The sequence below is a fragment of the Podarcis filfolensis genome (assembly GCF_964270895.1).
Source record: "Podarcis filfolensis genome assembly, chromosome: 12".
Lineage (NCBI taxonomy): Eukaryota > Metazoa > Chordata > Lepidosauria > Squamata > Lacertidae > Podarcis > Podarcis filfolensis.
Window position 1 is genome coordinate 39,234,856 of NC_139614.1, and position 12,099 is coordinate 39,246,954.

The window sequence follows — 12,099 nt, forward strand, 5'->3', positions numbered from 1 at the left end:
CTTTTAAGCGGAGACCACAGGGACCTTCTGCACACAAAGCATGTGTCCTACCACTGAGCTCTCCTCAAAGGGTAGAGGCACCAAGCCTAGACACCATTTGCCACCTTCCTGTAAGTCTTAAGAGAAAGAGCAGAGAAATCCCCGGTGAAATTTCCTCAGGGGGTGACCCAATGAAATCGAGAAGGCTCCCTTTCACTTTCGTGTTCACTCAGGAGAACCACTGCTTCTGCTCATGGCTGCCCCTTCGCACGAGATGATGCAACATCTCGCAGGCCGGGAGAGCCCAGCAACAATGAAAAGTAGAAAAAGGAACTATGGCAACTTCTGCATACTACTTTTTTACGTGCTCCACAACTGCCCAAGTGACACGACACGCGCTAATCACATTTCTTTTGCTTGCTATTCTCCACTCATAGTGTTAACATACAAACAATGAGTTGATTTTAGTGGCGGCTAACTAAAACCCCACTGACTTCAAGGGGTCTTCTCTAAATATAACCACGTTTGAATTTAACCCAATATTGGCATCTCCTTCTTTCAAAACACCAAAGTCAGGAATAGCCAGAATATGTTACTGTTGCTGTTATAATCGTCACATTTATATCCCACTTCCAAAGGAGCTCACGGTGGTATACATGGTTTTCCCCGCTCTCTATTTTATCTTCACAACAGCCCTCTGAGGCAGGTTAGGCTGAGAGGCAGTGACTGGCCAAAGGTCCAACACACTAACCACTATACCACACTGTTATGAACCGCAGCTCCCAAAATTCCTGACAATGGGTGACCATGTTTGCTGGGGCTGATGGGAGTTTTAGTCCAAAACATTCTCTTTCTTCCTCCAGACCTTCCTTTCTTTCCCACAAAACCTCTGGCTTAACCCCTTAGTTCTCACCTGTCATCTCTCCCACTATTGAAATACTGCAGCCTCCTCAGGGCAGGAAAACATTCCTTTTTGCTTACATTATTAGCGTACGTCAATGACATCATCACCAAGCTCATAGGGTCAGATCCAGACTTAAGTTAGCTGCCTGTGCTTTGAGGCCCGTTGATTTCAGTAGGAGCTAACTTAAGCCATAACTAACTTATCCCACTGATTTCAAGTTAAACTCATTTAACCTGGCTCCAGCCATTCGGCAAATGGTACCAAGCTGACTTATTTTAAATAATGATCCACTGGCAAGTTTGATGTAACAACGGGCAATAGGGAAACACTACTCCTACTCCGGGTTGACTCGCTGACGTCTATGGACATTGCTAACTTAGGCTTCATCATTTCAGTGGATGTACTCTGAGTAGGACTAGCACTGATTGGCACCCAAGGCACTGCACTCTTAAGATAAGTTTCAATGGTCTAAGGCTTTAAGACAATGGGATTTGGGTACAGGAGCTGCAGGAATACGTCCTGACACAATAATCTGCATGGATAAAGACCTTCTATCTCAATCACACTTAACCTGAGCAGCTGCTACCTTTAAAATCACAAATACTTTCTATGTTCAGTTTCTTCACTAGCCTCAGATATATTGAAAGTGTTTCCTTTTTTGCAGTGGGATGGGGACTCATTCAGCTGCCAAATACCTTTATTTTATTTTTATTTTTTGCATTTAAAAATGCAATAACTGATCTATTAAAAAAAACCAAAACTGTTTTATATGTACAAACACACTCCATTTTACAGGTACAAACTGATTTACTAGGGACTATTTGTACAGGGTTTATATAAAAGCTTTGAAACTCTGACCCTAAACAAATTTAACAGTACTTAGCAGTAGAGTATCCAAAACACTTCACACATACCATTCCTTACAGCAATGCTATAAGGCAGGTCAGCCTTATTATTCCCCTAGCTGTCATGGGAGGGTCTGAGGCTGAACGCCAGAGGTTTACCGCCAGAGGGGAGCTTTGAATGGGGATTTCCCAAACACACTCGCATTCATTTCCTCTGCAGGGATGGATGAAATCACAGCTGAGATCCCCTCACACTAGCACTGTGAATTATCTGATGGGCTGTCAATGCAAGAGACTGAAGAGGCATTTGTAATGCAAGTTTGCCTTCTGGCCAAGACAGTTTCCAGATTCACATTACCAATTAAAAACCACTTGAAGCTGCAATCCCATGCACGTCTGCTCAGAAGCAAGCCCCACTGAGCTCAATAGGAACTTACACCCAGATATAAGGTGCACAGAGAATTACAGCTTGGTTAATTTAAGGTCGGAATCCCCATTATCTCCAAAGGAAAATTATCTGAATATCATGTTGCTGGAATGGGGCTGTGGCACTCTGGGTAAAAGGAAGTGGCCTTACACAGAAGCGAGACCCATTGAGTTCAACAGGGCTTGCTCCCAGGTTAAGTGTGTACAGGATTGCAGCCCAAGTCTATATAAGTTTTTTAAAGCACCACAGCACGTGGGAATGGGATATTGTCATCATAAGTTCATCTCCTTAATAAATATGCCCTCTTAATGAAGAGGGATCACCCCAATGCTATTCGGCATGCTATCCCGCGGACAAGTCACTCTCAGCCTCAGTTTCCCAGCTGTAAAATGGGAAGAGAAAGTGCCCCTTCTTCCTATCACCACGCAGCTGCTGCGGAAGTTTAAAACGCAGGCCCCTTTTCATATTAAAACTGAATGGGAGATGTCTATAAAGCACTATATATCTCGCTATGTATCGGAAGCTCAGGGCGGGCAACAGGTTAATTTAATTTCGATATGGAAAATTCGGAAAGCGGAACTCGGGGCGAGGGGGAGCCTTTCAGCAAAAGTGCGCAGCAGCAGCAGCAGCAGCAGCCGTCGTTCTTTGGGTGGGTGGCCCCGATGCTTACTTGCTTTCTCTCCCTCGGCTCTCCGAGGGGGCTCTCCGACCGGGCGGGCGTCGGTCTCTGCCCCGCTTCCCGGCGTCGCGTCCCGCGCAGCCAGCTTCACCTCCAGCGCCTCCGCGGAGTTGGCGACCCGGGAGCAAGGAAAGCAGCAGCAGCCAGAGCCGGGCAGGACGGCCACCTCTCTCCGAACTCGCACCCGGAGCCACTGGCGGAGCAGTCCCCGCCGTGACAGGGGAAAGCCCGGCGGAGGAGGAGGCGGAGCTCCGCCTGCAATCCCGAGACCAGCCGGGCGGCCGACGGACTGACTCACGGCTCCTAGAAGCGCAGAGACTGTCCGGCTGCCGCCGCCGCCGCTTCCACCTCCGGTTTCGATTTCGCTAGTTCCCTTAACCCGACCGAAGCGGGAACTGGGACTTTGCAGCCGCGGGATCGGATCCTTCAACTCTTCGTGATCTTTATTTATTGGTTGCATTCACACTCCGCCTTTTTCTCCAAGGTGGCGCGCATGGCTCTCCCTCTCCTCAATTGATCCCCACAACAACCCTGTGAGGGAGGTCGCGGCAGGATTTGAACCCAGGTCCTAGTCCGACACTCGAACCACTGCACCACACTGACTCCTGCATTTGCTTCGAGGGAGTTCAAGCACCTGCCTTGCCTCCCAAATTCCTCTTTTTTTTGCGGGGGAGCTGCAGGAATTTTCGAAGTATAGCCTTTTTCTTTTTTTTTAAGCCCACGAAACCTTGGAAACCCTGACATTTTTTGTGTACGTCATAGCTTTCTGCTCCTTTCCCTCAAAAGAGGCAAGCAAAAATACAGTGATTATTATTTTTTTGAGGAACAAAATCATAAAAACAAAGCTAAACTAATATGGTGGTTATTTCTTCAGGAGCTCAGGCTGGGTGTAAGATGTCTCTCTTCCCTTTGCTTTGCTTTCCTCACAACAACCCTGGGAGGTAGGTCAGGCTGAGAGTTGGGTGGATGACTTGGCCCAAAACCCCTTGTCCAGCTTCGTGGCTGAGTGAGAGATTTGAACCCTGGTCTCTGCGGGGCTCTAGTCCCACATGCAAACCCCTACAACACTTTGGCACATTCATGGTGTTTTGCAAAGCATAAGAGGGCAGGTCTCTGCCCCGGGGACATTACAAACAAAAGTGTGGCACTCCGGAAACATCAGGAAGGAGTTAAGTGGGGAATAACATATGTTTATTTCATTTACCCATCCTTAGGCTTGTTTGCAGTGGGGGATAGGGATTAATGGCCTTCTGAATTGTTCTAGCTATACTTAAACTGCCTCTCCAAAAGCCAGAGGGGAAGGCCGCACCCTGCAGGCATTTCTGCAGGTGACTAAAGAAGCGGAAATTCTCATTTCAGGGGGATTTCCACAGCCACCGTAAAGGCTCTGTTTCCAGCACTTAACAGCTCTCCCCTCTCTGCTGTTGGAAGACAAATCAGAACCTGGTTAAAACAACACAGATATTGTAGAGCAGCCTTTGCCATCCTGGTGCCCTCCATACTTTCTTGGATTATAGGGGCTCATATTAAGATGAAGAAGTTTCTAAGGCCCCCATCTGCACATTTAAAGGAGTTTTTAAAAATGATTTATTTTTTATTAATTCCATGTTAATAGTACGGAACAAACCCCTCTACATCTTGTAGAGAAAGGGAGTTTTTAAGTAAAATTAAGCAAAAGCATTAATTTGTCCATACAACTCTGCAGGAAGTATCCAAATTTTACTCTGATGTATCATGCGAGTTTAAAAGAGATTTGGCTATTCTAACAAATACAATTTGTAGTTACATCCCTATGGGCCGTTATATATCCTTTGCCCCTGCTTCCCTGTTGGCCTTTACTTGGTTTTGCCGTAGGTTAATGCCTACTTATCAATGTTGATTGTCAGTTTTGATGTGACCCCCCTCCATGTGTGAAGCCTGGGGCAATTCCCCCCAACAGCGCCACCACCAAAATGATATAGATATAGTCCTATATAATGATCTAGTCCTATAGAACACTTGAGAGAACATCATCCATATTTTAGATAAGCTTGTGAAGTCTGAATGAGAGCAAATAACAGAAACGGTTGTTGGTGTTTTCCAGTTGCAGTTCCAGTTTCCTGTGGTGGCAATACCCTTTTATTGTCCCAGTCAGGGCATAATCATAAAATGAGATACTGAGATATAAAGTGCATATGGGATGTACCTAGAATCTTTGATTCTATACACCCATTCATCTTCTGCCTCTGTTCTCCTATTATTATTATTATTATTATTATATCCTACATTTTTCTCCAAGGAGCTGAAAGTGGCATAACCTCCTCATTTAATTCCTGCAACAACCCTGTGAGGTAGGTTGGGCTGAGAGGGAATGACTGGACAGACGTCACCCAATGAGCTTCATGGCTGAGTTTTCTCTTCACCTCCCCTTTCTCCTAATCGCCATCTTTTCCCTTCTCTTAAAAAGGTATCGCTGGCATGTTGCCTCGAGAGTAGACTACAGTTCAGTTGTAGGTCACAACACACCCATTGAAGATCAATGATAAGCCATGCCTTTTACTGGCCCAGCTTCCCTGGGTATGCAGGTGCGTCATCAAGGCAGGACTTTGGGGCAAAATGTAGCAAAACGAGTATCAGGGTCCCTCCCCCCTCCCCCATGCATCACGGTGGGCTTATCACATTTTGAAGCAGGTTTGAGTTTATTAAATTTGTATATAGCTTCTCACTACAAAAAGTCCCAAAGTGATTTACAACCAGAGCAATAACAGAACAATAAAAACACACACACCCCAGCGAGTGTTAAAAACATGAAGTCAGGATACGAGACTATAAAAGGGTTCACCCACAGCATAACCACCCCAGCCAACCTCAGATGAACATGAAAACAATCATTGGCGCTACCCAGATTCTGCAAGATCATCCAAATTAAGTCCTGGATTGACTGCACCACTCATAGTACAAGCATACTGTTCTTGGGAAGATTTGAGATACAGTTTCGATGAACAGCTCTGGCCTAAGCCTTACGTTCACATTCTCATTTCATCGGATGCTGCCCCACTTTCTCCAAAGTTATCACTTCACTCTTTATTTATTTTATATCTCATCCAATTTCAACGATGCCTAGCATATGTAACATTTTTTGCCCACATTTTCACCCAGAAGTCCAGAACAACCCTGGGAGGCAGATTGTGATTGGTCTAAAAGTGTTTGGGCCACAGTCTCTCCCAATGAAATCCTTGGAGCCCTACTTCTGAGTAGACATGCTTAGGATTGCACCGCCAGTGGGCTTTGTGACTTAACATTGCAATCCTATACGCGTCTTGCTCAGAAGCAAGCCCCACCGAGTTCAATGGGAATTACTCCCGAGTAAGTGTGTGCCAGATTGCCACTTGGATTTGAACCCAAAGTCTCTTTAGCCTCAGTCCAACACCAGCTAAAGTTCACCTTCCGCAAATTATTTCGCAAAACTCTCCACAGATCATTTCTGCGTAGAAGCTCCACCGAAGTCATCTTTTCAGGTCAAGATTTTAAGAGCTTGGGGTGGAAGGGAACTTTTCTATTCAAAGGGGGAAAGATTTAAAAAAAATACATGTCTCTCTATGTCTTCCCCTTTAATCCACACCAGAGACACGTGAACAGGCAGATAACATGTTAGGGGGTTCTCTTATCTCTCATCCATTCCAGCCTTGCTTTTCCTGGGCTCACCTTCTTGAAGATGGAGTCCATGTGATTCATCTTCCACCGAGATCCTCTCTCAGCCTGCTAATCCCTCAAGAAATCCGTGCAAAGGAAGTATATCAGGTGTGGAGCGATGGGAGGAATACAGGGCGAGGAACAGACAAGTGGAGCCGAGGAGCAGTACGTCCTTCTGAGCACCTAATGTGCAGCCGGACCTTCAGGTGTCACTATTTTAAAAAACCTGCCGGGGTTATTAGCATTCTGAAACTCACAATTAATTTTAATGACACCCTTGGTTCCCAACAGGGCCAACCTCACAGGATGAAGAGGCGTCTCTTTCTCAAGTTGCCAAGGTGCATTTTTGAGGGTGTGCCACACGAGATTCCATAGCCCAAGCATGTGCCGTGACTCCAGAGGCGAGGTCCATGGAAAAGCTTTATCACACAGCACATGGAGGAGGAATCAAGCTATCAAGGAGCTTAGCACCCGGCCATGTGGCCCTTGGCTCATCTCGAGAGCAGGGTGGAGATGGGTAAGTTGTAGCAGCTAATATTATTATTATTCATAGTGGTAGTAATAGTTTTCATTTATGAATCACTCCCGCGGGGAAACCCCGAAGTGAACTGCAGCTAAATAAAAACATATATAAAACAGTTACATATATGAAAACTGTTTTTAAAAATTACAAATATAAAACATTCTTTAAAATACACATAGACATATTTTTTTTAAAAAAAATGGTGTGCACATTAAGCCAGGGATAGCACCTAAAGCCAAAATTGTGTATAGTTAAAAGAGAACAGGTGAAATGGTGGGAGGGATTACCAAAGCCTTTTCCCCCAGACTCCTGCCCTCTTTCCACCCCCTTTAAAAAAATTTAAAATTTTGTCACCAAGCGTGTAAAGCGGAATGTGCACAGTTTAAATGCATGTAGATTGCGGGCTTACTGTGTGTGAAGAAAGCATACACACACACACACACACACACACGTATATACTCCGGCCCTCCAGATGTTTGGGACTACAATTCCCATCATCCCTGACCACTAGTCCTGTTAGCTAGGGATGATGGAAATCTTAGTCCCAAACATCTGGAGGGCTGGAGTTTGCCTATGCCTGAACTAGGATAAAGATCACTTAAGAAGGCTTGTTAAAAGTGGAAGGTCTTTAGTTGCTCCTTACAAGAGGCAGCAGAGAAGGAACTTATCTGATACACAATGGGAGGGAGAGTTCCAAAGAGAAGGTGCTACTACACTAAAGGCCTGATCATGACATCATGGTAGGAAGAGGTCTGCAGCATGCCCTCCTGCAGAGCCCAGTGACGGGTTGGCAATCTAGGGGATGGGACAATCCTTGGGGTCTCCTGGTCCCAAGTTGTATAGGGCTTTGTTCACCAGGACCAGCACCTCAAACCTTGTGGCTGTAGCTAATTGGCAGCCACTTGGCACCCTTTTAGAAGTACTGTATACAAGCACTGTATCATTGGCACCATTGCCACACAGGGATGGCGACCCTTGATTGGTCTGAGAGCTACACTCGCCCTTGACCAGCCCTCCTGGGTCCACAAGCTGGCAGTGGATGTGGCCAACGGCCTCCATACATACAGGGCCGTTTTAAGCATATCCAGCGCCATGGTTCAAAGATCCCTCCACCCACCCCCGTTTCCCAGAGTTGCTCTCCTACCGTGGAGGCTTGGGAAGGAAGCCGGACGCCCACCAGCCATATGGTTGATGGGGCACAGCTGGCAGGCGTGCAGGGAAAGGGGAGGCCGCCGGCAAAGCCACGCAGCTCCCCCACTCGCTGGGGCTCCCCTGAGAGGCCAGCACACAGGCCCAACACGCCAGTAAGGACAATAGGAAAGACGGCTCTGCATACATACACATGCCATGCAATAGGACATCCACACGCAACACACACAAGCCTTGCTCATGCTCTACCAGATGAGCAGGGAGGGGGCAATTTGCATCTTGGTGAGATGGAAGGATTTAAACCACGAGGAGGATGAAATTAACTCCACCTCTGTTTCTTTTGCTCTGTGTACTTAATTGCCACCAGAAAATTTGGGCTGCAGGGCTGGCGGAGGGCACTGGAGAGGGCACATGGCGGGCCAGATCAGACTAGCGGTTCTCTGTTCTAGAGCATCTGTGACCTTTGTCTGGAATCTCTCTGGTTCTTTCACTTCAAGGTGAGATTTTGAGATGGACTCCATCATCATAGAATCACAGTATTGTAGAGTTGGAACCACAAGGATCCTCTAGTCCAACCCCCTGCAATACAGGAATCTTATGCCCAACGTGGGGCTCGAACTCACGACCCTGAGATTAAGAGTCTCATGCTCTACTGACTGAGCTATTCCAGGTTTGCCAATGCATGTAAAGTACCGTATTTTTCCGTGTATAAGACTAGATTTTTTCCCTTTAAAAATAATGTCAAAAATTGGGGGGCGTCTTATACACAGATACATCTCCCCCATTTTCTTAAATCTGAGTCCCCAAAAATAGGGGATGTCTTATACATGGGGGCATTTTATAGACAGAAAAATACTGTATTGCCTAAAAGACAGATGCTTCAGCATTAGACACACACACACACACACACACACACACACACAGAGTATACAGTTAAAAGTGTGGGAGACATTGGTTTTAATTCCTGTGTGATAATCAGGTGACGCATCTGTCACTTGACTGCTTACCTAAATACCAGCGGCTGGACTCTGTGGGTGGGGTTGAATTACCCATCATAAAGACAAGCTCCGAGCTGAAGGCTAATCCTGCAAAAGGAACGGCTCTGGGGTAACCCTGCAAACTGTTACAAGTGGCGGTGGGTGGAATAGTTGGTAGAATATGAGTTGTGTAATTGCACTTCATTGCACTTCCTTAACACCCTGGGATGGATTTGAAAGAAAAGCAGGCTACAAATATAAGGAATAAATAAATAAGTGGACTATCTCGTGCCTTTGTGTTTCACTGGAAGGTTTGGGAGCGCACGGGCTGTGCAGCATTTGACTATTCATGGCCTGTTTACAACAGGGGTGGGGAACCTCAGGCCTCGGGGACTCCTGGTCTCTGTATGTGGCCCTTGGCCCTCTCTCCAGGCCATGCCTCCTCCTCTGCCCTCACACTGCAGCCTATGGACTACGGCGGAGATGGCGAAACTGACAGCAAAAATAAGAGACCCCAAAGAAGAAACGCTTGTAGAAGAATGGAGACCCTTTTCAGATTATCTGAGAAAATAATAATAATAATAATAATAATAATAATAATAATAATAATTTATTATTTATACCCCGCCCATCTGGCCGGGCCTCCCCAGCCACTCTGGGCGGCCTCCATAGAAACAAAAAATACACTAAAATATCACACGTTAAAAACTTCCCTGAACAGGGCTGCCTTAAGATGTCTTCTGAATGTCAGGTAGTTGTTTATCGCTTTGACATCTGCTGGAAGGGCGTTCCACAGGGCAGGCACCACTGCCGAGAAGGCCCTCTGCCTGGTTCCCTGTAGCTTTGCTTCTCGCAATGAGGGAACCGCCAGAAGGCCCTCGGCGCTGGACCTCAGCGTCCGGGCAGAACGATGGGGGTGGAGACGCTCCTTCAGGTATACTGGGCCGAGGCCATTTAGGGCTTTAAAGGTCAGCACCAACACTTTGAATTGTGCTCAGAAACGTACTGGGAGCCAATGTAGGTCTTTCAAGACCGGTGTTATATGGTCTCGGCGGCCGCCCCCAGTCACCAGTCTAGCTGCCGCATTCTGGATTAGTTGTAGTTTCCGAGTCACCTTCAAAGGTAGCCCCACGTAGAGCGCATTGCAGTAGTCCAAGCGGGAGATAACCAGAGCATGCACCACTCTGGCGAGACAGTCCGCAGGCAGATAGGGTCTCAGCCTATGTACCAGATGGAGCTGGTAAACAGCTGCCCTGGACACAGATGTGACCTGTGCCTCCATGGACAGCTGTTAGTCCAAAATGACTCCCAGGCTGCGCACCTGGTCCTTCAGGGGCACAGTTACCCCATTCAGGACCAGGGAGTCTTCGACACCTGCCCGCCTCCTGTCCCCCCAAAACAGTACTTCTGTCTTGTCAGGATTCAACCTCAATCTGTTAGCCGCCATCCATCCTCCAACTGCCTCCAGACACTCACACAGGACCTTCACCGCCTTCACTGGTTCTGATTTAAAAGAGAGGTAGAGCTGGGTATCATCCGCATACTGATGAACGCCCAGCCCAAACCTCCTGATGATCTCTCCCAGCGGCTGCATGTAAATGTTGAAAAGCATGGGGGAGAGGACAGAACCCTGAGGCACCCCACAAGTGAGAGCCCAGGGGTCTGAACACTCATCCCCCACCACCACTTTCTGAACACGGCCCAGGAGGAAGGAGCGGAACCACTGTATGACAGTGCCCCCAGCTCCTAGCCCCTCAAGACGGTCCAGAAGGATGTTATGGTTGATGGTATCAAACGCCGCTGAGAGATCCAGCAGAACTAGGAAACAGCTCTCACCTTTGTCCCTAGCCCGCCGGAGATCATCAACCAGTGCGACCAAGGCAGTTTCAGTCCCATGATGAGGCCTGAATCCCGACTGGAAGGGATCCAAATGGTCCGCTTCTTCCAGGCGTGCCTGGAGTTGTTCAGCAACCACTCGCTCAATCACCTTGCCCAAGAATGGAAGATTTGAGACTGGACGATAGTTGGCCATCGTGGCCACATCTAAAGATGGTTTTTTAAGAAGCGGTTTAATAACCGCCTCTTTCAGCGGGTCTGGGAAGGCTCCCTCACGGAGGGAAGCATTCACCACCCCGCGAAGCCCATTGCCCAGTCCTTCCCGGCTAGCTTTTATAAGCCAGGATGGGCAAGGATCCAGGAGACAGGTGGTCAGTTTCACTCGTCCAAGGAGCCTGTCCACATCCTCGGAGGTAACAGATTGGAATTGATCCCACTCAACTTGACTAGACAAAACTCTAGCACTCTCCCGCCCCGGCCCTGCTCCCACGGTGGAGTCTACTTCTTTCCGAATCTGAGCGATTTTATCTGCAAAATATTACGGTCAAATAGAAATCGCAGGCAGGACTTGAAATATAAGCAAAGGAATGAAAACAAGGACTGTAATGTAGGATATATGTTTTAGAGAAATATTGCATTTATGGCATTCCTCAAATGGTTCTGCCTGGGCGGACTGTGTCTTTGGTCTTACAGTGCCTCTTGCTTGCCTGAATGGAAGGTGTGAGTGTGTAAAAAACTAGCCTTCTGAACAAATGTGAAATTTATTTATTTCTGCACAGCCCACTTTTGTCTCTGGCTCTGCCCAACACTGGCATGTTGCCCAGGAGGCAATGTGGCCTCCAGTCTGAAAAAGATCCCACCCACCCCCCTGCCTCAAATTATGTGATTTATCTTGACAAAGCAATGCCAAAACTCTCTGTTAACTCCCATCCCAACCTCTAACTGGTTTGTAGATGTCAGGGAACTGCCATCGGCACAGAGGCAAGAAATAGAACGGCAGTTGTGTTACAGGGAGCCTCCAAAAATCTTGCGAAGCAGTTCCTCTTCCAGGGAGGAGGAAAGCCCCACCTCTAGTGGGGAAGAGGTGCAAGGACCAGAGGATGCTAGT

General features: G+C 47.3%; 1 protein-coding gene across 5 annotated transcripts in view; it reads right to left on the reverse strand.

Moving 5' to 3' along the window:
* The window catches only part of MAP3K8 (mitogen-activated protein kinase kinase kinase 8), a 28,817-nt gene extending 22,082 nt beyond the window's left edge, over nt 1-6,735 (reverse strand). Inside the window, exon 1 of one of the 5 annotated variants that reach the window (XM_083579709.1) lies at nt 5,100-5,118. The gene's annotated coding sequence lies outside the window, so the exon portion shown is untranslated. Of the gene's footprint in view, nt 1-2,825; nt 3,128-5,099; nt 5,119-6,518 lie in introns of those variants that run through there. The other 4 variants (XM_083579705.1, XM_083579708.1, XM_083579704.1 and 1 more) reach the window with 4 other exon arrangements.
* Nucleotides 6,736-12,099: the final 5,364 nt, after the last annotated feature.